The sequence below is a fragment of the Mobula birostris genome, chromosome X (genome assembly GCF_030028105.1).
Source record: "Mobula birostris isolate sMobBir1 chromosome X, sMobBir1.hap1, whole genome shotgun sequence".
NCBI classification, from domain to species: domain Eukaryota; kingdom Metazoa; phylum Chordata; class Chondrichthyes; order Myliobatiformes; family Myliobatidae; genus Mobula; species Mobula birostris.
Genome location: NC_092402.1, coordinates 36119105 through 36144527, shown reverse-complemented (window position 1 = coordinate 36144527; position 25423 = coordinate 36119105). Strand labels below are relative to the sequence as shown.

Below are 25423 nucleotides of genomic sequence, written 5' to 3'. Positions count from 1 at the left end.
ATACAGTTTTACATAAGTCACCAGACCAAATGGTTAAAGAGATTCCACTCAGCAACAACTCTGTTCAGAGCCAAATAGGTGAAATGTTTGAGAATATAGAAGGCACGTTGTGAAATACATTTAGAACAACAGAATTTGCTCTGTAGTTGGATGTAACAACTTTGCCAGGCAATGAATCGTTGCTTCCTGATTAAGTTTGCTTCATAAAAGATGCAAGCATGATTCAAGATTTGTTATTTGCAAGGGGACGAGAAACAGATACAAAGAGTGAGTCAATATTTTGGGTTGCTGAGCAATTTTTCAAAGGGAAGGACATTCTGCTCACTGACATTCTTGCTTGTGCAACAGATGGGGCACCATCAATGTCAAGACACCATCATGGGGTTATTGCTTTCTTGAAAAAAGCTGTACCTAACATACTTACCATTCATGTGCAATTCACTGACACATCTTGTCATAAAAAAAACTAAGTGATTGGCTTATTAAATCATTAGACACTGTTATCAGAGTATAAAGAAAAAAATCAATGTTCTTAATTGCCTTTATGACATCATACTTAGTGGAGCGCAGTTTCTTTGCAGTCACCCGACTTCTTTCAAAGCAACAAAACAGACTGCAAATTACTGAACGTGGGGATCTGAGACTCCTTAGTGGCATTAAGCCTGATGTTGCACAGCTGATATCACTGCACCAAGCCCATCATTTCATCAAAATGTAAAAATATAATGAAGTAGTAAATAGTTGCACCACTAATGTGTGTTCTAAAATTGTTGATGAAGATTGTTTCACTATAATTAAATCTATTTGCAGCTTTAAGTAGACTTGCATATTTTTTGCAATTGTTTGTCACTGCTATGAAATTGCAGTTCCTATTTTCTTTCACTGTGCATCATAAATCAAAGCTCTTTATAGTTTTTATGTAATGACCAGAAAGGGGTGGGTTGCACTGGGGATATGGTCTAGGAAACCACTGATCTGGGTCTTTCAATATTCAATAGTTTTCAGTGAGATCCCCCTCATTCTTCTAAACTCCAGTGAGTATAGGCCCAGAATCATCAAATGCTCTTCATACGTTAACCCTTTCTTTACTGAAAACATTCTCCGGAAACTCCTCTGGAGCCTCTCCAGTGCCAGTACCTCCTTTCTTAGATAAGGGGCCCAAAACTATTCACAATACTCCAAGTGCGGACTTCATGAAATCACATATTTCATTTCTTTTATGCCTCTTATGTTTGTTTTTTATCTTGAGTGTGATTCTGAAATTGTTGGAGCCTGTGATTTACAGTTTGGAGATCGTTTGGGTGTTCCTCCGCTCTGCAGTCATGAGTAGATTCCAGGAAGCAGAGGCAGCATGCACAACTCTCATGGCGAGCAGGTTGTGGGACGGCTAAAGAGTACGAGCCGATGCTTGTCTCCATTTTGCTGATTGAAGCAACGAGGGAGATTGAAACACAAAGGAGAATGCAGAAGTTTGGAGATAGTTTGGGTGCTTCAGCGCTCTGCGGTCTCTGAGAGGATTCTGGGAGGCAGAGGCAGTGTGCGCGAACCTCATAGCAGGCAGGCTGCGGGACAGGGCTCAAGTCAATGTTTGACTTCATTTCATCAATTAAAGCTTCTATTGTTCGCCGATTAAAGCATTGAGGGAGTTTGAAACATCAAGGCGAATGCGGAAGGTGAGCACTGGCTGCTTGCCTTTTGACCACTCTGCTGCTGGAGAGGGAAAGGCCTGCCACTGTGCCTGGAGAATGTTACCCAGGTTTCCTGCATTTTGGATATGGACTTGGACTCTAGACTTTTTTTTCAGTCTTACAGTATTTTTATATTTTGTGTTTTTTGCCCAATCTTTCTCGTTATTTTTTGTGCAGGGAAGCAGGATTTGAGGGTCTATGTACCTGTTCTGTTTTGCTCATTTCTTTGTGTGGCGAGGAGGAATTTGGGGGTTGATGTGCCTGTTCTGTTTTTGTTTGTTTTTTTTGTGTGGAGAGGGGGGACTTGGGGGGTTGATGATTGTGCTGCCTTTCTTTTCTTTCTTGGTTTCGTGGCTACCGGGAGAAAAAGAATTTCAGAGTTGTATACATTGATAATAAATGAACCTTTGAAGCTTTGAACCAATGTCTTATAAAGCCTCAGCATTACATCCTTGCTTTTATATACTAGTCTTCTCAAAATGAATGATAACGTTGCAACTGCTTTTCTTATTTAAGTTTTTTCCTAAAATTATACAGATTTGAGTTATTTACGAAACACTGGAATGAGTTACATTAATTTTCATTCCCTTTGCCAGTTTAGTGGGAGACTATTCATATTCCATCTTTGGAAACACAGCCATTAAAGAACTTCCACAAATATTCAACAAGGCAATCTCTTATGTTTTCATCTACACACACAAATGTGGTGCATAGATACATAAATATTTCAAGACTGAGAGCGGAAGAAATTTTATTCATCCAGAGGGAAGTTAATAAGATTATAAGAAAAATAATTGGGAAGAGGCCATCCATCCCCTGAGCCTGCTCCTCTTGTCAACAAGTTCATAACAGATGTTCTACAATAAAGATCATTTCAATGTCCTAACGTCACCAAATTCTTATCCAGAATCTATCAATGTCATTTGTGAAGCAGTCTCTGGAGTAGAGACTAACTTCCCTGCTGCTGAGGTGGGATTTGAACACAGGCCTTGTTAGTCTAGGCCTTGGGACCAGTAGCCCAGTAACTAACACCCAGCAGCGCTGCTAAACTACTAACAAAAAGCAGCGGAGGTTCAGTCACTAAGTATATTCAAAAGAAAAATTGTTAGGTTTTTAGATATTAAGAGAATCAAGAGTTTGAGGTTAATGCAGGAAAGTGCCATTGATCTTACTGAATGACAGACCAAACATGAAGGGTGGAGTGATTTACTCTGTTTAGGATTTTTTTGTTAAACTATGATTACAAGCAATAAATTTGCCATAAACATTCAATTTAATTTTTCATGCTCCAGCTTGCTAGGTTAGTCTGGATTGCAGTCAGGGTGATAAAGGATGCATCTGGGACACTTATTTTCATCAGTCAGGGCAATGAGTGTGGGAGTTTGGATGCCGTATCACCACTGTACAAGTCATTGATGAGACCACACTTAGATTACTGTGTGCAATTTGGGTCACCACTCTCTAGGTAGAGTATCATTAACCTGGAAAGGATGCAGAAAATATTCACGAGGATGTTACCAAGACTGGAGGGCTTGAATAATAAAGAGATGCTGGAGAGCTGAGACCCTTTCCCCCTGGAGCGTAGGAGGTAGAGGACTGACTTTTCAGAGGGACATAGAATCATGTATATATGGTCATAATCTTCTTCACAGGAGAGAAGAGTGTAAAACTAGAGGGCACAGATTTAAGCTGAGAGGAGAAATATTTAAAAGGGACCTGGGAGGAACTTTTTTGCACAGAGGATGATTGGTATATGAACTAGACTGAGCAAGTGGTCAAGGCGGGGTACGATTACAACGTATAAAAAGACATTGGGACCCAGAGGGATATCAACTAAATACAGGCAAAAGGGAAGTAGCTCAGACAGGCAACTTGGTCGGTATGGATGAATTGGACTGAAAAGCCTGTTTCCATACTCTATAGCTCTATAAAGCAATACCAAATACCATCTGCTCATGTATTTGTCTGAAGTGGATAGGGTATCTGAAACAAGGAGGAATCTGTAATATATGTATCAAATAACATGATGTACCCACCATTCTGCCCTTCGAAAAATCACCAGGGTTAACAGTGGTATCTGCATAAATATTACTTTCCAGTAAATTACTTGTTAGAATATTTTTGATATGGAGCTGCGAACTCTTGTCTAGTGAGTACAGATTTAATGGTGTGCATACAAAAAGGCAGACAAATGAAAAAATGCCATGATGTTCATTCCCTGGCAATCAAGTTGGCAGCTTTATGAATAAGTTTCAGCAACATTGCAGTGAGGTTTGTGCATACAAGTACCTCTTGAGACTGCAGTCTGACATTTCTGAAGGAAGGTAGGATTTTACATCTCAAAGCACAGCCCCACCAAAGAGGCATAATCAACACCTCCAGTGTGACTGACAACTGGATATGGCAGTTGAAGTCACCTATCGTTCAAATCCCACCATAGCAAGCTCCAAGATTAAATACTTGTTAAGTTACATGTTCTAGTCAGGTTAAGTGATAACTGTAAACTAAAATTAGTTCATTAATATCCCATAGGGCTGGGAAGCAGCACACAGTTTGAATGGTTGACTTTTACTGGCCTAGCTAGGTATTTAGTTGGAAAACAATTGCGGAATAGAATCACAGGAGAAATATTGAACAGGCCTGATGACAGGAAGCCAGGATATGACTGAAGCAACTGCAGCCTCACAAGTGAAAAGGAAGAGTTCCAAGGTTGGTATAAGTGCATTAGTTCACAGAGATAGAACATTCATCAGCCTAAGGGTGAGACTCACAAGGGACTGCAGCTCCAACCTTGCATAATTTTTCATTGTTTCCAGATATAAAACTATACAAATTATATTTTATTTACAACTAGGTCAGCCTCATCAACTGACAAATAAGTACTCCTCCATGCTGAAAGACTATGGGATAGCAAGAGCACATTACATCCTCTGAATTACTCTTCAGTCCCTTCAGACAGAATACAGTTGCCAGGTTCAGATGCAGTGAGTGGCAAGGCAGTCATTAGGAGGCAGAGATCTAATTGACTTATTTGTGGAGACGTCAATATGTGAACGGTCTGCTTGGAATTACCATCACACTATACTTGCAAATACATACTTTCAATTCTGATACCAGCAAAAAGCAACATAAAATGTTGCCCATTGCTATACTTGGTAAAGTAAGATTGTCTAAAACAGAGCGTCTATAAGCTTTCTTTCAGACTAATTTACATAACATTAAGTAACACATAGATAACAGATGCCACAAAGGAGGAGAAGATCTGATCTGCTTCCTACTCCTTAGAACCTGCACTAAATTCTCAATCCAGGGATCAAGAAATGAGTCTGTAAATGTTTGTAAAATCCCTTTGATTCTGCCCTCATTTATAAACTAGCTGACTCAAAATCCAGCAATAATTTTTGACCTTGGCCTTTTGCTTTCAAAATATTTTAAAAAATCAAAATAAGCACATTCCAGTTAGCTACACGAGCAGTTTAACTTTGAAAGCAGAGGAATAAAAAATTACTTTCATCCTACTTCTCTGCTGAGTTTGTGAATTTGCTTTTGTCTAAAGGCAGGGAGTTAAAATAACTATGCAAAAGAATTTCTTACTTGCAAGTCCAAAGTTCCATATCACAATACAGTTAATGCACTTTATATTTACACCAGTGTCTCCATTGACAACACCATGTCAGCCAATGGGTTGAAAATAGGACGGACCATTAGTCAGGACTCAAAACAAAAAAAAATCAGTTTGCTCAGAAAAAAAATCTATTTATAGACCGGAGGAAATAGAACATAAAATAAATTAAAGCAACTTCCCCCGATAACAGCAGGGCAATTTCATCCTAAGCAAAAATCAGTGATTGGAGGGTAGCTGCATTCAAATTGGGTGTTTCAATTTAATCACAGTGATTTATGGCACCAGGGTGACCAGTTTCGATAACAAATATTCATCAAATCAAGTCAAGTCAAGTCAAGTTTATTGTCATTTCGACCATAATCTGCTGGTACAGCACACAGTAAAAATGAAACAACGATCCTCCAGGACCATGGTGCTGCATGAAGCAACACAAAACTACATTAGACTTCATTCCCTCTCATTCTCTCTCTGTCTTGGAATAGCTTTGTTGCTGTATGCCATCATTCTACATGTGACAAATATGATATTGTTTCAAAGATGTGACTTTTCACTAAATTCTAGTTCTATAAAAGAATCAAGAGGTTCTATGAAAAGATTTTTTCAAAGGGAAAAAAAATCCATTTGCCCTAAAGTTATAAACAGTGTCCAATAAATCAGATAGAATTGTGGTAATGTAGGCTCCCAATTTCATTTCAGTCATTTTCAATGTTTTTCGTCATTTTATGACCAGCTTCAAAGATTCTTCCATCAAGGGTGTTTTTGATGTTTCAAGACAAGTGCTTTTTGACAGATATTATCGAGTCATACTGCACACAAAAGGCCCTTTTTGGATACAAAATGTTCATGCCAAGCATCAGGAAGCTATCTATATTAATCCTATTTACCTGCAGTCAGTCTGTAACCATCAATACCTTGACAATTCAGTTGTCCATTAAGATACTTTGTAAATAAGACAGTGCATTTTAGATTCCAACTATCCTCTAGGCGAAAGAGAAACCCTTCCCTGGATCCTCTTCAAATCTCTTACCCCTCATACTAAACCTATACCCTTCTCCTTTCAGTCATCCCTGTAAGTGAAAAGGTTTCCTACTATATGTTCCCTTCAGGGTTTTGTATAACTCCATCAGGTCCCTCCTCAGCCTTCCCCTTGCACTATGCATAAATCAGATGCTAAGTTTTCTAAACTACAATAATCATACCTCAGCAAAGGCCTTTATTGGTCGTAAAACATATTGAGATGTTTTGAGAATCAAAACAGGCACTTTACAAATGCATTTCTTTCACTACCTGTCAAAATGATATACAAAATGGCAGAAGATAACGTATCACAATCTAATCATTCTTAAGAGCTTTAACCTATTAAAGGAGCTGGAGAAATACAGTCCACTGCCGGAACATGCTTTTGAAAATCAATGGTATCTAACAAATGATCATCAGGTCGTGTGGGCAATACACTTTTAAATTTCAAAGCCTACTTTCACCTAATCAATCAATGTGTATCGACTCTTATTCTCTATCATCACTAATGCCCTACATTTAAAAACAGAAGTTAATCCCACTTAAAAGCAGCAAATTAAACAGTGAGTGCCTTATAAACCCAATTCAAGCTTCCGAAAATTAGTTTTAAGGCATGGAACTTACAAACTCAGTGTTTCGATCATCTGAGTTCCTGTTTTTGATTGAAGCCAAAATCAAACTTCTCAATGTTGCATTTCCCTTCTTAACAGAGTCAACTTTAAGACTGCACAAGTTGCCCTCTGACAAGATGAATTTTAAGGCCCTAACACCCCACAATTATCTTCATACACTGTTTCCCAAAATAATCTTCTATTATTTAAGAAAACAATATAGGCACCCTTTGATTACTGAGGAATGAGGTTGGTTATATTTGTTTTATTTTAAGGTTTTGAGTCAACCATTTGGTTGTGGCTGGAGTTTGAAACCGCTCCAAAGTTGGAGCCCGGAAACTGTACCACACCCACAAAACTAAGTATTAATTTGAAAGGCAAGTAAGAGCTTTTATATCAAATGATCTCAGAACCTGGAAGAAGTTACTTCCAATGTAACGTTTATCTGGGAAGACGATTTAGAATGTAAATGTACATTTATTGCAGTGGGTAAAGATCCCTGTTATTTTCTATAGAAAATACTTCACCAAATAACCTAACAGGGAAACAAAAACAGTTCATAAGGTATTGCACTTAAACAAGTGTTGGTGAGTTAAATCTCTTCAAAGGAACTGGATTTACTGTGGGAACATTGCAACCCACACCACACTCTGGAAGGTCTCTCACATAACCTTACAATTATCACAGAACCAATGAAGTAATCAGTGGCAACACAATCCTTTCAACTATTCAGTTAGAATGAAACCCATTTGAAATTTACTGTTAGATTGCTTGGCCTATTGCTATTACTTCCTTCAAACTTTGACTTATAATTTAAGAATACAAAGATAATCCTGTTAGGGTGTGGCAGTATCAGATGTTACAGGATTTGTGCCATGTTATAACATATCAGGATATGGATGTCTCTGCTTTTCCTCCTTTCTGTGCAACACATTCTCAAAAGGTCTGTATTAAAAGGCATTACACAAAAGCCTATTTTCAACAAATTACCTATTCCTAGACCGTTCTTTCTGCCTATTTATAGCATGGCTCAAGCTCTGTCCCTCGCTGTTTCTATTACAGAAAAGGCACTGATATTATCAACTGCATTGAAACCCACAGATTTAACTTCCAGGGACTGAGGCTGTTGAATTATTTCAAAGGATCAAATTTTCATGGACATTGATGCAACATTTCAGGGTAATGCTGAACACAATCACAACCAGTGCAACTGTGAGAACCCATCAACCTCAAAGGCCAAGAAATTATTTATCTAAAGAAAAGCAGAAACATAATAGGTCACTGTTCTCTTCATTCATGGGATGCTGGCATTGCTAGCAGGGACAGCACTTAGTACCCCCTGGGAAGGCAGTGATAATAGAAACATAGAAACATAGAAAATAGGTGCAGGAGTAGGCCATTCGGCCCTTCGAGCCTGCACCGCCATTTATTATGATCATGGCTGATCATTCAACTCAGAACCCCGCCCCAGCCTTCCCTCCATACCCCCTGATCCCCGTAGCCACAAGGGCCATATCTAACTCCCTCTTAAATATAGCTAATGAACTGGCCTCAACTGTTTCCTGTGGCAGAGAATTCCACAGATTCACCACTTTCTGTGTGAAGAAGTTTTTCCTAATCTCGGTCCTAAAAGGCTTCCCCTTTATCCTCAAACTGTGACCCCTCGTTCTGGACTATGGCATAGGGACTTACAGTAATTGGATGCAGGGGTGATGAAGAAGAGTGACAGAAAGGTAAGTGCTTGAGAGGGAAGAAGGGAAGCATTCAGGTGGTATTGGGAGTCTGTGGTGGTTGTTCTCATATGCTTCCTGTCCTTGTCATTTGTGGACTTGGGAACCGCAGTCTAGAAGTCTTCGTGAATTAGTGTAGGCAATTTTGTGTCTGTAAACTTAAGGTGCTACAGTGGTGGAGGGAGTGCATGCTTAGGACAGTGGACCAGTTGCTTTGTCCTGAATGCTACTGAGCTTCTAGACTGTTACTGGAGCCAAGCTAATGTGAGCAAGGAGAGAGTATTCCACCATGCTCCTGACATGTGCACATGTGCTTTGTAGATGGATTTTGAGGAACGTTTCACCACAGGACAACCAGCCTCCAACCCGTTCTTGTGACTACAGCTTTTTAAGTGGTTGCTCCATTCAGCTTCTGGTCATAGTGCTCCAGTAGCTGATGACTGAGAAGATCACCATGGTAATTGCATTTGAAGGGCAAGGGTACATGGCTGGGCATTTTCTTATTGGTTCTGGTGTTGTTGCCAGTCAACTGGACTCTGAAAACTCACACTCGCCCCTCAATCACACTTTATTTACTTTTTTCACAAGGATAACAGCATGGCCCCTGCCTTGAAGTCTGAACAGAGAGATGCCATTTTTATGCAAAATTGACTAGCAGTTATAGATATTGACCAGCTGGGAAAAATTCAAGTTTGTTTAATCTATGCGTAAAGAATGAAATAATTGTTACTCTGGATCCAATGCAGCACAATAAACTCAATAAGATAAAGAACACAATAATAATTTTAAAATACAATAAATATAAATACATAACAATATCTTATATACATAGATTGTATGTCTATAAAGTGATGCTAGGCACAGGGGTGTCTGTACATAAGGTGACTGACAGGAAATGATAAAGTAGTGGTGGTTGGGCTGTAGAGGGACGGGTTAGTGCGGGGAAGTGTTGATCAGCCTTATTGCTGTGGAAAATAACTGATTTTGAGTCTGGTGATCCTGGCATGGATGCTACATAGCCTCCTTCCTGATGGGAGTGAGACAAACAGTCCCCAAGTAGGATGGGTGGGATCCTTCATGATGTTACTGGCCCTTACTCTGTGTATGTCCAAATTCCTTCCTTGCAAGATCAATCATCATTCACAATATAGGTGTTTGAAGTCAATAGAAACTATAAGCTAACAACTGATGATACTTTGAAGTTAGTAAAGCAACTGTTCTTTAGCTGCTGTGTGATCCTTAAATCCTTCTGCTACCCTCTTATCTTACCTCAGTAAGCCAAAATGGCTCCTGGCCTCCTCCGTGCAGAAGGGAAACTACGTTCAAAAGCTTCACTTCAAAGGACTCCCTTGCCTGGGTTGTCCGCACTCTATCTGTAAACTATTCTTGCCTCTATAATAATTAACACTTTCCTTGCTGCAACTTCCACACTGCGACTGAGGTGGCACAAACGTTACCTCACCTGTAAGCCCATGCCTCTCTGTCACCTATTTTGCTTCCTGTGTATTGTTCTTATCCTTATCCTCTCCTCCTCGTCATGCTCCTAGCTCAGGTTCGCTTCTACTTGCTTACTTAGTTTAAATCCACCCCAACAGGTCCAGCAAATGTCATTGCAATCCTGCTCATACAAGTCTCACTTTCCCCAGAACCACTCCCAATGTCCCAGAAACCTAAATCTCTCCCTCCTACACCATCTTTACAGCCACACATCATTCTATTCTCCTTTGATACCCACCAGCACAGGAAGTAGTCACGCAATTTCTGCTTTATGAATTAGCTCCAACCTCTTTACATTCATACTGCTGAACCTCACTCTTTTCTACCCATCAACATAGTTTGTTCACTCAAACTTCACCTCCAGAGTGACCGTATTCTCTTCAAGACATCCTTGACCCTGGCACCATGGATGTAACATACTATCTTAGATTCTCATATTCAGCCACAGAAACACCTGTCTACTCCTTACGGTTAAATCCCCCATCACTGCAATAGTCCTAGTCTTTTACTTTCCATCCTGTACAGGAAAGCCATCCACAGTGTCTTAGACTTAGAAGTTTCCTCTTCTGTTTGTGAAAGGGATAGCCACAGCACTACTTGCCTGCACTTACTGCATTTGGTAGTCACTTTTCTGTCTAGCAGCCATTGTTGTGGTGTGACTCGCTCATGCCAGCTCTGCCATTCAGTAAGCCCATGGCTGGTCTGTTACATCAATGCCATTTTCCTGCAGTAAACACACATTCTTCAATTCCGTTATTACACAACAGTTTCTGCCCTGAATAAACTTACTGACTGAGCCTGCACACCATCTTGGGCAGTGAACTGAGATGATTCTCCATTATCTGGATGAAGAACTTCCTTCTCATCTCTGTTCGACATGAGAGAAAATTTATCCTGAGACTGTAATACTGGTTCTGGACACCCTAGCCAGGAGAAACATCTACCCTGTTCACCTCCAGAAAGAAATCCATGCATTTCAACAAGATCAATTCTTGTTCTTTTGCACTCAAGAGAATACATGCTTTGTCTGCTTAGTATCTACACTTGACTAATTTGTCAGCTCAGAAATCAATTAAATATCTCAAATCCATGCAGGTTGGGATTTGAAATGGCTGTTGTAAAATACCACTTGTACTAAGGTAAGCAGAGAAATCTGGGAAAAGTTGAGAAGAGTACAAGGAGTGTAAAATGGGATTGAAGTAGGATTTACCTATATGAGTGCTTGTTGGCTGGTGTGGACTCAGTGGCTGAATAGCTAATTCCTGTGCTGTATGACTCTATTTCTTTACTACTGCCACAACATTGAATGAGACAGAGGAGCAGCTACAAAATTGCTTCGAGTCAGTGGGCTTGGACCATGTTCAAGAACTCATCAGAGGATCTTAGCGAATACACCAGGGCTGATACAGACTTTATAAAATCAGTCGCAGATGAGTGTGTCCCCTCAAAATCATTCAGAATCTTCCTCAATCAGAAGCCTCTGTGTGGAACATGAGATCCACAATCTGCTGAGGGCCAGACCAGGGCATTCATGTCTGGTGACCAAATAAAGTACAAGAGATCCAGATATGATCTCAGGAAAGCCATATCACATGCGAAGTGGCAATTCCAGACCAAACTTGAATCACTGAAGGGTGCTCCACAGCTGTGGCAGGACTTGAGTGCTATTACCTTCCACAAAGTGAAACCAAGCATCACAGGTGAAAAGAAGGCTTCACTGCCAGATGAGCTCAATGCCTTTTATGCCCTCTTTGACTGTCAAAACACAGAGGAACTTTCAGAAACTCCCACAGCCACTGATGACTCTGTGATTTCAGTCTACAAGGCTGACATGAGTGAATCCTTCAGTAGGGTGAACCCACGGAAAGCATCTGGCCTAGATGGGATATTTGGCCAAGTACTAAATATCTGTGCTGATCAACTGGCCAGAGTGTTTACCGCTATCTTTAACCTCCCACTACGACAGTCTGAGGTACCCATCTGCCTTAAGCAGGTTTCAGCTATACTGGTGCCTAAGAAGAACGTAGTAATCTGTCTCAATGACGATCATCCAGTAGCACTTACATCCTCTGTAATGAAGTGCTTTGAGAGGCTGGTGATGAAACATATCACCTCCTGCTTGAGAAGCGACACGGATCTGCTCCAATCTGCCTATCATCACAACATGTCAACAGCAAATGTCATTTCATCGGCTCTTCATTCAACCCTGGAACATCTGGACAGTGAAGATGCACACATCAGGATGCATTTTATCGACCACAGCTTGGCATTCTATACTATCATCTATTCAAAATCATTAAGCTTCACGACCTTGGCCTCAATGCCTCCTTGTGCAACTGGATCCTTGATTTCCTTACTTGCAGACCCCAGTCAGTTTGGACTAGCAACAATATCTCCTCCACAATCTCCATCAGTACAGGGGCACCACAACTCTGTGTGCTTAGCCCCCTGCTCTACTCACTTTATACTTATGACTGTGAGGCTAAGCACAGTTCCAATGCCATATTCAAGTTTGCTGACGACACCATTGTCGTTGGCTGAATCAAAGGTAGTGACGAATCAGTATTTAGGAGGGAGATTGAAAGTCTGGCTGAGTGGTGCCACAACTACAACCTCTCACTCAATGTCAGCAAGACCAAGGAGCTGATTATTGACTTCAGGAGGAGGAAACCAGAGGTTCATGAGTCAGTCCTGATTGGGGGATCAGAAGGGTCAGCAAGTTTAAATTCTTTGGTGTTATCATTTCAGAGGTTCTGTCCTGGGTCCAGCCATGAAGAAAGCATGGCAGTGCTCCTACTTTCTGAAAAGTTTGTGAAGTTTCGGCACATCATCTAAAACTTTGACAAACTTCTAGAGATGTATGGTGAAGAGTATATTGACCGGTTGAATCACAGCCTAATTCAGGAACAGTTATTATCCCTTAACCATTGGTATCTTAAACCGGAGGGGATAACTTCACTCAACTCCATTTGCCCCATCACTGAACAGTTCCCACAACGTACAGACTCACTTTCAAGGAATCTTCAGCTCATGTTCTCAATATTTATTGCTTATCTACTTATTAATATTTCTTTTTTTCTTTTGTATTTTCATAGTTTGTTGTTTTTTGCATATTTGTCAGGGGCAGTCTTTCATTGATTCTATTGTGTTTCTTGTACTTACTGTTAATATCCACAAGAAAATGGATCTCAGAGTTGTTTATGATAACATATGTGCACTTTGATAATAAAGTTACATTGAACTTTGAATGCATACCTAAATTACTGGTTGAATAGTGCGACCATGCTTCCTGAGGTCAAAAAAAGTGCAATATAAATGAAAGCTTCTTGGTTTGTCATGAATTTGACAGCTCGAGACAATCTTAAGCAACAACAACTACATGGGATGCACTCAAATAGCTTAACAAAACAACATCAAATACAAGTTTTCTTTAAAATGGTTGGCTTAAAAGGGGCTGACTGATGAAGGAGAGGAACTTAATTTGAAAATTCATTCTCTCTCTCTCACTCTTTCTCTCTCTCCACAGACTTTTTTGTAAACGAGCCACAGTGTATAAGTTTCCTTGTTCAACTTCTAGTCTGTACCAAGTTAACTGATTTCACTCAAGCTGGTTACTGAGGAGCTGCAATTCATCTCAGTATTCTGTAGTATAGGAAGAATAGAAGATGCTGATGTTTTCCAGTGTTACTTGTGAAGTTATACTTAGATACCAGGCAAAAACAAAACAAACTCAGAGTCGCCTTTTTTTTTAACCTTATCTGACTGAAATATTTACTATATTCTCTTCCTGAGCCTCCTCATGATGAACAAGCACTGAAATTGTTTGCTTGATCCTCACAATTAATTCCAGTATGAACGTGCCCATCTCCTCCATGGACAGTCCCAAGAGAAGGGTTGAATATGAGGCTATCAACCCCATCCTGTAAAACCCAGAGCTACAGAGATGCCATCAGAAGCTCCATCTAGAAGACGTGAAATTGTGTGGTGAAAGCCGCGAGTCTGTGAAAGACACAGGACCGATGAACCTTCTATCACCCAGGACAGAATACTTTGGCGAGCTGCTGTCGGTGGCCTATGTCCCAGTAGGGGTGATGGATGGGGGGAACAAAAAAATAGAAAATGCCCTAACTGGGTATGCAAGTTACTATTGGTTCATATGACATGATCAGTGTTTCCAGTATTTTTGTTTCAATGTTTGAATGGCTTAAGGCCCGTTGCAAAGTTTTATGTTACTACAATACAAATTTACCTAATACACATTTCATGAGCTGTCCCTCCCCTGGCCTTGTTATTCCTTGTTAATGCTATCTGGCCTTTGTATTTGATCTGTTCAACCAACTCCATTTTAACAACCAGACTATTCACAATACACCTCCATGGGAATAGAACATGATATCAATACATTGGCACTTCCATTCAATCAATATGAATGAGCTAACTTCTGAATCAACAAAACAGCAAAATGAGGTATGTTGTTCAAGGTAGATCAAGTATTGCTTAATTAAAACCATGTATTTTTCACCTTAGCCAATTTGGACTGTATGTGCAATTGTGCCTTGAGACATTAATTACTGCAGCTAATTAATTTGCAAAGGTAAGAAAGTGACAATTTAAACACAGAAAAATCAAGAAGATTAAGAGATATCAATAGAATTAAAAGTATGTATCTGGTGATTAATAAAAGGCTGGAATTTCCTATGTGAGTTACACAGAAACTACATAACTAAGCACTACATAAAGCAATATGCAAGTCATTTGAGTGATGGTTTAATAAAATTAAACCCTGTATTCACTGCATATTCCATCTGTGCAATGGTTCTGGTGATCAATTGTCATCGTGATCACTGTGAATTAAAGCAGTTTCCATAACAGGATCTTTATTTGCAAATACAGTTAGGAAGCATTATCCCTGTATTTTGCAATTTGAAGAAGGATGTGGACAATGATAAATGATTTGCCAACTGCTCTGCAGGGAAGAAAAACATGATGCAGGAGGTCAGAGCAAGAATAAAGTAATGGAGAGAGACATAGAACCAGACTCGTCAGTATTTGAAAACGAAAGGAATTAGCATTATGTTATAATAGATTGCAAATGCAGGTTGACCTTGAAAATGTGTAAGGAGTCATTAGTGAAATCTCATGGTTGCAGCTCTATTTGCATTTTCCACTGTTGGAACTAAACCGGTACTGTTAATAAAAGATCACATCTGACAGATGTTATCCAATGACTTCAGACAGCTTGCAGAATCACAACTAAAATCTAACTTTGTCATACCGTCAAGGAAACACAAGAGGCTATCCCTTAGTACATTGTGCCCAATTTCACTTAATTGGGTCCTTAACAGGAACTACTTTAACCACATTTTGTTCTTATATTCCTTCATTTTCTTCTTTTATATATATCAAATTCTCTCTCAAATTAGGTTAATTTCTCTGGGGTTATTGTCAGGATTTTCCTTTAAGGCAAGGAGCTCATAAACCAGCCTTGCATATCGTGATATGGCAGGAAGATCAAAGCTCCTAGCGCCAAATCGAACTTAGAAACTGGCACACATGAAAGCATTTGATGGTCAGATAATCTCTCGCATAAATTCAATTATTTTAACTCTCCCCTCATGATAATCTTGAGTTTATCTATTTGTCAATCTTCATATTCTTTCACTATTTACCTTTCGAAAATCTTGCATTATTTTAGAATCCTCTAGTAGATCCTCTCAACCTATGTGCTTCCACAGACAAAAAAAAAATATTCACAGGCTTTTTTTGGTAAACTTTAGCCTCTGTATAGCAAATCTAACTGTGATTGTCTACGATATTAGCGTTCTTTCTGTAATGTGCCAGACACAGTTACATGGAGCACTGCTGGCTGATAGCTTTCCCTCTTATATGATATGCAGCTTCCAAACTGTGGTCAGGCCTTATAATGCACTGATTTCCATTAATGACTAAATAAGCTGATTGTGAAAAGACAGCGTTTGCCATAAGTATAACAGCTAAGAGCGTCATTGACTAACGCTTTGGAGTGATGTATGAATCTGCGGCCTTATTCATGGTACAGCGGAGTTTGAAAGCACTGACTGTAATTGTAGAACATCCCTACCCACATCCAATGACTCAATTCACTTCTGTCATAAACTATAGATTCCTGCTTATCATAACCAATGCTGAGAGTTTTCATAGCCCAGTTACAATATTTTCAATTTGGCTGATGATTCAAGGTTGGAGGCAGTGTAAGTTGGGAAGAGGATCCAAAGAGGTATTGGCGGGAAAAGAACCAAGATAAGGAAGCATGGTAAAGGGGATAGGATGTGGAGTTAAGATGGTGCCAAGTTGCTGCCTTGCCAAGCCTATCTGTGAAAAGCAGCTTAATTCCTCTCTTTAATGTCCCTTTTCAAGCTTCTTGGGGTTCTATCAAGATCCTGATCTGCAAGTGGCATCAAACTGCATTTTTTTTTCCACAGCGGATGAGTTCCCATTCCTGGAGCTTGTCGGCTGATCGCTTTCCAACAATCTCCAGGCGCGGCTTGGAAGATGGCGCCTCCAGGGTGCAGTCGACCGACTTCAGGCCGTTGTTGTGGACTGAGGCGTTGCGAGAGATGGAACATCATGATTTTGCTGTGGCGGATGTATGGAAAAGCCATGTGGCAGACTGTAATATCGTAACAGCAACTAGTCTCCCCTTTCGCTGTGAAAATGGGTGATATCTCTCTGTGCCTTGTTAGTGAGAGAGAGACAGCCTGTGGCATATCGAACTGTTGGGTAAACAATATCTTTGTTGACTGCACATCATGGTCTCTCATCGGGTGCATTGCTGTTGTTTGGTGGGTGGTGGGAGCTGAAACGGGCCAGTAGGAGGGGAGAGGTTTGATGTGTTGATGCTTGCTGCTGCTTGTGCAGGGGGAGGGGGGAGGCGGGGGGGCTTTGGGGTTCAAATATTTTTCTGTTGTTCATTCTTTTGGGGTTCTTCTGTTTTTCGTGGATGTCTGTGAAGACAAGTATTTCAGGTTGTACATTGTATACAATATCTGATAATAATCGGAACTATTTGAAACCATTTAAAAAATGTGAAGTCATCCACTTTGTTTATATAACAGGTAAGTGTAGCATTTTAAAGTGGTAAGAGATTGAAAGATTCTGGATTTGAGACAGCTATGGGTATCCTCGGACATGAGTCACTCAAAATTAATGCAAACAATTAAGAAAATAACTGATATGTTGGCCTTAACTGCAAGACTGAGCATCAAAGTAATGATGTGTTACTGCAATTAGATTATATCGACAACTTGCTGCAATTATGTACGGCTCTGGAAACACTCAACAGGCCAAGTAGCATCTGAAGAAAGAAAACAAAGTTAATGTTTCAGGTCATTAGAACGGGGAATGAGAGAAAAAAAAATAATGCAAGGTGGGTGGAGTGGAGATGGATAGGAGAAAGGAGACATTGTTGGTATGGTGAGGTGAAGTTAGAGTTGCCCTGGGAGAGTGAGCCAGTGTTTCATTCATAAAAATCTATACAATGAGGACTGTTAGAGATGAAGAACATAGACAAAGGAATGCAAGTGGTCAGGTGTACTGAGAGAAGAACTAGGGCAATATCACATTGGATGACTTGACCCATTCAGGTACAGACTACTTGTTTTTCCCCTTTTCCAGTTTTGAAGAAGGGGCTTTGTCTTGATACATTAATTCTGTTTCGCTTTCCACAGATACTGCCTGACCAGCACTGTTTTCTGTTTTTAATTCAGATTTCACTTTCAGTGAAAGAGAGCACAGGCGAAAGCACAACTGTGATATTGTACGCTGCCCTGGTTTTCCTACTGATGGAAGGATATACTGTATTTCCAACACAGTGGATCACAGGTTCAGCAAATTGATTCCAGTGATGGGAAGCTGATCTCATGAGAAGAGATTAAGCAGACAAGACCTACAGTCTCCAGAGTTCAGAGGAATGAAATAAGTCTTATGAAGTTTAACAGGGGTTACTGACATGAGAAGAAATTTCTTATTAGTGGGAGGTGAATCTTCAGAATTCTCTATTCAAGTGGACTCAAAGACAGGGGTGAGTGGATTTTTGTATATTAAAGTAATAAAAGGACATGCATTAGTACAAGGAAATCAGGGGCAGAGCGGTAAATTCCTGGCTGTATTTCGCATACTCTTATCGTGTATAAAACACTGTAAAAATTGTGTTCCGGGCACTGTCCTGATCTTTTAGCTCGGGTCACCTCTCCATGTAGCGTAACCTTGGAGATGCAGTCATCTTTCATCCTGTGCCCTTGCCCTGGCCAGTGAAGCCTCCTTTGCTGTTGAAATGCTTTGCATTTTAGCCTCATAGAGGAGTGTTGTTATGGACATGTTCATTTTATGAAATGATAAGAATTTTCCACAAATAACAGGATGCAAGTCATTAAGCCTTCTTTCTTGGCAGTTTACTGTACTTCATACTCCACACATTAGAGTTAGGGCAACCCCTAACCAAAGAAAAATATACTTTGAAAGCAGACTGCTGATCTAAACCTTTACCTTACATAAAATTATCACTATTTTGCATGTCTTTTCAATGCACTTGCAATTTGCTCAATCAAACCTGCAAATTATGGAAGTTCAAAGTAAATTTATTATCAAAGTACATATATGTCATCATATACAACCCTGACGTTTGTTTTCTTGCAGGCATACACAGCAAATTCAAGAAACACAGTAGAATCTAAAAAAGACCACAATAAACTGTGCAAATGCAAAAGAAGAAGAAATAATAATAATAAATAAATAAACAAGGAATATTGAGAACACAAGATGAAGAGTCCTTGAAAGTGAGTCTATAGGTTGTGGGAACATCTCAGTGATGGGGCAAATGAAGTTGAGTGAAGTTATCCCCTTTGGTTCAAGAGCCTGATGATTGAGGGGTAATAACTGTTCCTGAACTTGGTGGTGTGAATCCTGAGGCTCCTGCACCTTCTTCCTGATGGCAGCAGCAAGACGAGAGCATGTCCTGGGTGGTGAGGGTCCCTGATGATGGATGTCACTTTCCTGCAACAGTGTTTCATGTAGATATGCTCAATGGTGGGGAGGAAGTACTGTTATTTTAATAGTTACTTTCCCACAACACTACCCCCCCCCCATTTATATGGAGAGCATCAGTAGATGTTGGGTCACTTTTCCATGTTGTATAACGTTGGAGATGCAGTTGCCCCTGTCAGTATAGCCTCCTTTGCTCTGTGAGTGTTGAAATGCTTTGCATTTTAGCCTGTGCTACCAAGTTTGAGACACTTCTAATCGCAGACATCCCACCCTACAAAAAACTCATTTCAGGGAGGTAGCACGATCAATTTGTGGGAGACTCCCGGAACTTCCAGGAGAGGTGGGATGTCTGCAATAGAGTAGCTCCTTAGCAGCTAGCCAGCTAGTTTAAATAATGTTAGCTGTGCTAATGAACGAATGACACCTGTTAAACTCACCTCAACATGTCTTTTACAGTCTTAACCCACCATGGGCAATAGAAAAGTCACTGTTGCAAACAGTGCAGCGAGCAACACTGTCATTATTTTTGATCCCTATTAGGCAGGGGTACACTTTAGGGTAGTCTGGGGTGACGTACGTTTTATATTTTCTTTTTCTGGAACACTCTGCCACGCTCACTCTCTCTCTCATGCACCCTTGCTCTCTCACTCTCTCTCGCGCGCGCGCTCGCTCTCTCACTCTCCCGCTCTCATGGTCGTTCTCGCACTTGCTCTCTCTTGCTCTCTCTCAAAAAAATTGATTTCTGGGATATTGTATATAATTTGCGGGCATCAGGGAGCCACTATTAATATGTGGGAAACTCCCGGAACTTCCGGGAGAGGTGGGATGTCTGCTAATCGGATTGTCACAACTTGTTGTCTAATTTCACAAACATACCTCTGGCACTTGAAATTTCCATCTGTGATCACTAATTATCTCCTGGTGCTTTCTCATAGTGAAGGACTGATGAAGTGATGGAATTGGAAGGGGTGGAACACTACAAGTACACCATACTTTTAAAATTCATGAATATTAATTATTTATTCAGCCCACCAATCCAGCTTACTGTAGCAAGAATAATCTTGACTGATTATAGTCTCCCTACTATCTTTCTACTATTAAATAAAAAGGCACAAAGACAATGATTAGTCCAAAGACAGAAGAAGTGACATGTTGTAGAAGACAATTTTTTGGCTTCAAATATTTGATAGAATATTATTCTCAGTCCCCCAAACCTGTAGGTATTCAGCCATTTTTTACTGGATAATTGCCTAACACTAGGCTAAAGGGAGCATTGTTTCTCTGAAAACAACAAATTCCTCTGAATCTTCTACAAACATCACTACTGGCACCACAGAAAACCATGCACTGCACTTGGAATTGCAACTGTGTGGGCACAGATCCTAGTTCTACCATGTTACAGTTCAGTGCATTAATTCATTGGCATGTCATGCTGAATGAATACATAAGGGAGTTAACCATTTGCTGTTCTTTTTCTGATATAAAATCTCCAGAGTCAATAAATATCAACTTAATTAAAAATTAAATTATAGAGAAACATTTAAATATTTTATTTAGAAAGTCTGTGTCAGTTTATGCACCTTGGAAGTATTTTGTGGCTCTTGGTCTGTTCATGGAAGCTGTGGCTGCCTGTGGAAGATAGTGAAAATTTGGACACATGCTAACTAAAGGGTTCAGGTGATTTATATCAACTGTTTGGAATAGCGTGGGTTGTAGAATACTGATTCTACTAAATATGTTACACCATCATCATAGTTCAGCTATATAACCATGCAGTGCAATTGTATTGGCATGCTGCATTACAATTAAATGGATCATTTCCATTGAAAATAAATGAGCTCTTAAGATTTATTGCATTTAAGAGTCAAAAATAAGAAGGGAGAATGTGATGTTTAGAAATTTAAAATTTACAATTGATGTAACAACTCTATTTGCCACCTCTTGGACCAAGGGTTCAATCAATTCTGATAAATTTTCAATAACTAATCAACATCCTTTCTGGATTAAACACACTCGCTGCAAACATTTACTGTGTTAAAGGTGAGCAGTGATTGTATTGACGACTCACATGCTTTTTAATTACCAAGACAATTGCAAGAAACATATGATTTGCAGTTGCCATAAACAGAGGAAGTATATCAGCTTCCTCATTTAACACATACTCCATTATTTCTAAGTTTCTCAGAGATTCTACTCAGTGGAATGTAACAAACTTACTAATATATTCTAATTCTCCCCCAAATACTCAATCAAAAATTCAGGTTTAATTTACATGGGAATAGAAATCTGTACCAGGTTTAAACATACTGTATATTCATCATTAAAGGATAACTATTTCTCTAGTTTCTATGTCTAACACTGATGTGGCACTTTTCTGTGAAGTTTTCCTTTGATTGTTATGAAGTGATTTTCATGCTGTATATGAAAATATCAAGCGAAGTACTTGAGGTGTTGGAAATCTGACATGGGAATATAAGGTGCTGAAAATACACAGCAGGTCAAGCAGCGTCTGTCTAATGGGATTCCACCATAAGGCATAGCATTCCCACTTCTCTTCTCTTTTCAGCACTCTGAAAGGACCAAATCCTCTGCAACTATCTGGTCCACCTGTCCATCTGCAGTATCCGCTCCCCTTCTCACAACTGAAGGAGATGTGACGCCAGACCTTTCATCTTGTCTCTTCTATGCCCCCGATCAAACACTGTTTCCTGGTGAAGCTGCAATTCACTGGAATTTCTTCCAATTTAGTGTATTTTACTAGGTGTACAAGTTGACCAACAGCTTCAGTATCCCATTACTAATTCTCTGTCCACTCCCATTCCAATCTCTCTTTCTTCCACCTCCCACACTGCTCCAACAATGCCCACTGTCAGCTTGAAAAACAGCAGCTCATTTTCCACCTGGGAATATTACAGTCAGTGGAATTTAATATTGAACTTAACAATTTTAGATGAACCTATCTAAAACTGGGTGGAAGCGCGGTAGGGTGTCCGTAGGCGTAACGCTACTACAGCGCTAGAGTCCCAGGTCTAATTTTACCGCAGTCTGTAAAGAGTTTGACAGTTCTCCCCATGATCATGTGGATTTCCTCCGAATGCTCCCACATCCCAAGGATTTACAGGTTAGTAGAGTAATTGGTTATACAGGTGCCATTGGTGGGCTCACTGGGCTACAAGGGTCTGATACTATGCTGCAGCATCAAATAAAAATAAAAACCACTTTCCATATCTGTACTTATCCGCTTTGCTTTCCTTTCAATCTTCAGCTGCTGGTTTTCAAAATAATTGCTACCTTGACATTTCTTATGTTCTCAACACTCCTCCCCCTCTCTGCAACATAAAACACATTTGTCTTCTCACATTTCTAGTTCTGATGAAGGATCCAAAACATTAATTCTGTTTCCCTCCCCATGAATGCTGCTCGACCTGCTGAGTGCTTCCAACAATTTCCATTTTGATATTCTATGGAACTGTTCTTATATAGTTACAGTATTCAATAGGGAAACAGACCTTTCAGTCTTTGCTGACTATCAATCATCCACAATAATCCTGCAATAAGCAGCCAACATAATCAAAGATCCCTCCTACCCTCGATATTCTCTCTTCTTCACCACTACACTGGACAAAAAAATCATGTTTCTTAAAATCACCTATATGGTGATTTCAATTCATAATTCATAGGTGATTTTAAGAAATGTGGTGCATGATAGGGAGATTTCATGTTGATTTTCATAATCAGCAGCTCAAAATCCATAAGACACACCCAAAGGTATTCAGGAAGCAAAGTCCTTTTTTGTCCAGTGTAGTGGTGAAGAAGAGAGAATATCGAGGGTAGGAGGGATCTTTGATTATGTTGGTGAGAACATAAGAAATGTCAAGGTAGCAATTATTTTGAAGACCAGCAGCTGAAGATGGAAAGGAAAGCAAAACAGATAGGTACAGGTATGAAAAGTGGTTTTTATTTTTATTTGAAGCTGCAGCATAGTTGCCAAGAAAATTTTCAAAAACATCCTTGAATGCCTTCCATGTGATTTTCTCCAGTCCCATTAGAAGTCCTTCAAATTGCCTGTCATTGATGACCTGTTTGACTTGCGGACCAACAAAAATCCCTTCCTTAATCTTGGCATCAGTTATTCTGACTTGAATTATGAATTGAAATCATCAACAAAATGCTTTTAGCTTAGTTGAACTATTGCAAAGTGGCAGCACTACTATGCAATTAAACTCAATATATTCAATAAAAGTTAGTTTCTTGTTTCTCCCAATTCCTATGTGATACAAGTAGTCTGAAATTGTATTTCTGTTCAGCTTCAAGTGGTCTATCATAAACAAAAAAAATTCTGAGGACGCAACACTTAAGAAAAAAATTGTTGTCCAGTACAGATGATACAGAAGTCTGAAAGCATATCCCACTAAGTTCAAGCACAGCTTCTATCTGACTCTTATAAGACTATTGAATCTCTTGTGCAGCAAGACGGACTTTTGACCTCACAATGCACATTGTTATGGCCTTATTGTCTGCCTGCGCTGCAATTCCTCTGAAAATTTAACACCATATTCTATTAAGTCTTTTCCCTTCTACAACCTCAATGTACTGATGTGATGAAATGATCTGTAAGCAAGACAAAGCTTTTCACTTTGGTACTTGTGACAATAATAAACCAACTACCAATGCCATCTCCTCCCTCCAGACTCTACCACTTACTTGCACATTAGGGGCAATTTACAGTGGCTAATTAACTTACCAATCTGCGCAGCTTTGTAACGTTGGAGGAAACCAGACAACTCAGGGGGAATCCAGGTGGTCACAGGGAAAATATGCAAACTCCATGAAGACAGCATCTGACGCCAGGATTGAACCTGGGTCAATAGAGCTGTGAGGGAGCAGTTTTACCGGCTGGGCCATTGTGCCAACCGCTTGGTGTTGAGTTTTACACAATAGGCAATGAAATAAAAGATAAAAAGTGAGACTGAACTGGGGGAGGGGGGTGGGGAAGTTGGAAGGTGATGGTGAGTAAGAAAGGCAGGGGAAGAGAGAAAGAATAGTAGTGATATACTGTATTCTTAATTGCAGACACAGAGGCACATGAATATCATAATGTTTTTAGCATGAAACGGTAGTCCATATAGACTTCTTCAAATATTTGATCAGTTTTCTTGCAATTAAGTTGATTATCCTAATATATTTACACACTATAATGGCTTTCGGTTCCATCTCTCCTGTTAACAATCCAGTCTTGATTCCTATCATTATTTCACGATAAGACCATAAGATATAAGAGCAGAATTAGGCCATTCACCCTATTGAGTCTTCTCCGCTATTCAATCAAGGCTGATTTATTTTCTCTCTCAACCTCATTCTCCTGCCTTCTCTCCATAACCTTTGACACCCTGACTAATCAAGAACCTATCAACCTCCGTTTTAAATATACTCAATGACTTGGCCTCCACAGCTGATTGTGGCACTGAATTCCACAGATTCACCACCCTCTGACTAAAGAAATCCCTTTTCTGTTCTACTCAGCCTTCTATTCTGAGGCTGTGCCCTGTGGTCCTAGACTCTCCCACTACCACTATAGGAAACATCTTCTCCATGTCCACTCTAGCTATACCTTTCAAAATTCAATAGGTTTCCATGATATCCCCCTCCCCCCACCATTCTTCTAAACTCCAGTGAGTACAGACCCAGAGCCATCAAATGGTTCTCATACATTAACCCTTTCATTCATGGGATCATTCTTGTGAGCCTTATCCAGAGCCTCTTCAACGTTGGCAAATCCTTTCTTAGATATGAATCGCAAAACTGCTCACAATACTCCAAATATGGCCTGACTGTCGCCTTAACAAGCCTCAGCATTGCATCCTGTTTTTATGTTCTAGTCCTCTTAAAATAAATGCTAACATTAAATTTGCCTTCCTTTACAGCTCATTTGTTGCCTAACTTAATTTGTACTGCTAACTCCCAAAGCCCATGTCCAATATAAGTATAACATCACAGAATCAATAATTGAACCTGCACCTGTCTGGACCCTTACTCAGTGGAGCCAAGAAAACTGAAAACTGATTCCAAAGGCATGCCCTCAAGATTTTCTGAGACTATTGATGCTTTATTCATTAGATAATAAAAGTTTAGCAATATAAAACAAGTTAAAATCACTCCTAGGACAAATTAATAGAAAGCTAGAGCAAGTTATCTAACTCCAGCTCAGCTATTCCAACTCTTGTTTATTTTTCA

The 25423-nt window shown here is 39.8% G+C and overlaps 1 protein-coding gene across 5 annotated transcripts in view; it reads right to left on the bottom strand.

The window, feature by feature from the left end:
• Window positions 1-25423, bottom strand: part of LOC140191366 (MAGUK p55 subfamily member 2-like) — a 585916-nt gene that overhangs the window by 157290 nt on the left and 403203 nt on the right. Inside the window, exon 1 of one of the 5 annotated variants that reach the window (XM_072248714.1) lies at window positions 6955-7030. The exons of the other annotated variants lie outside the window; for them this stretch is intronic. The gene's annotated coding sequence lies outside the window, so the exon portion shown is untranslated. Of the gene's footprint in view, window positions 1-6954; window positions 7031-25423 lie in introns of those variants that run through there. 5 annotated transcript variants of the gene reach the window in all.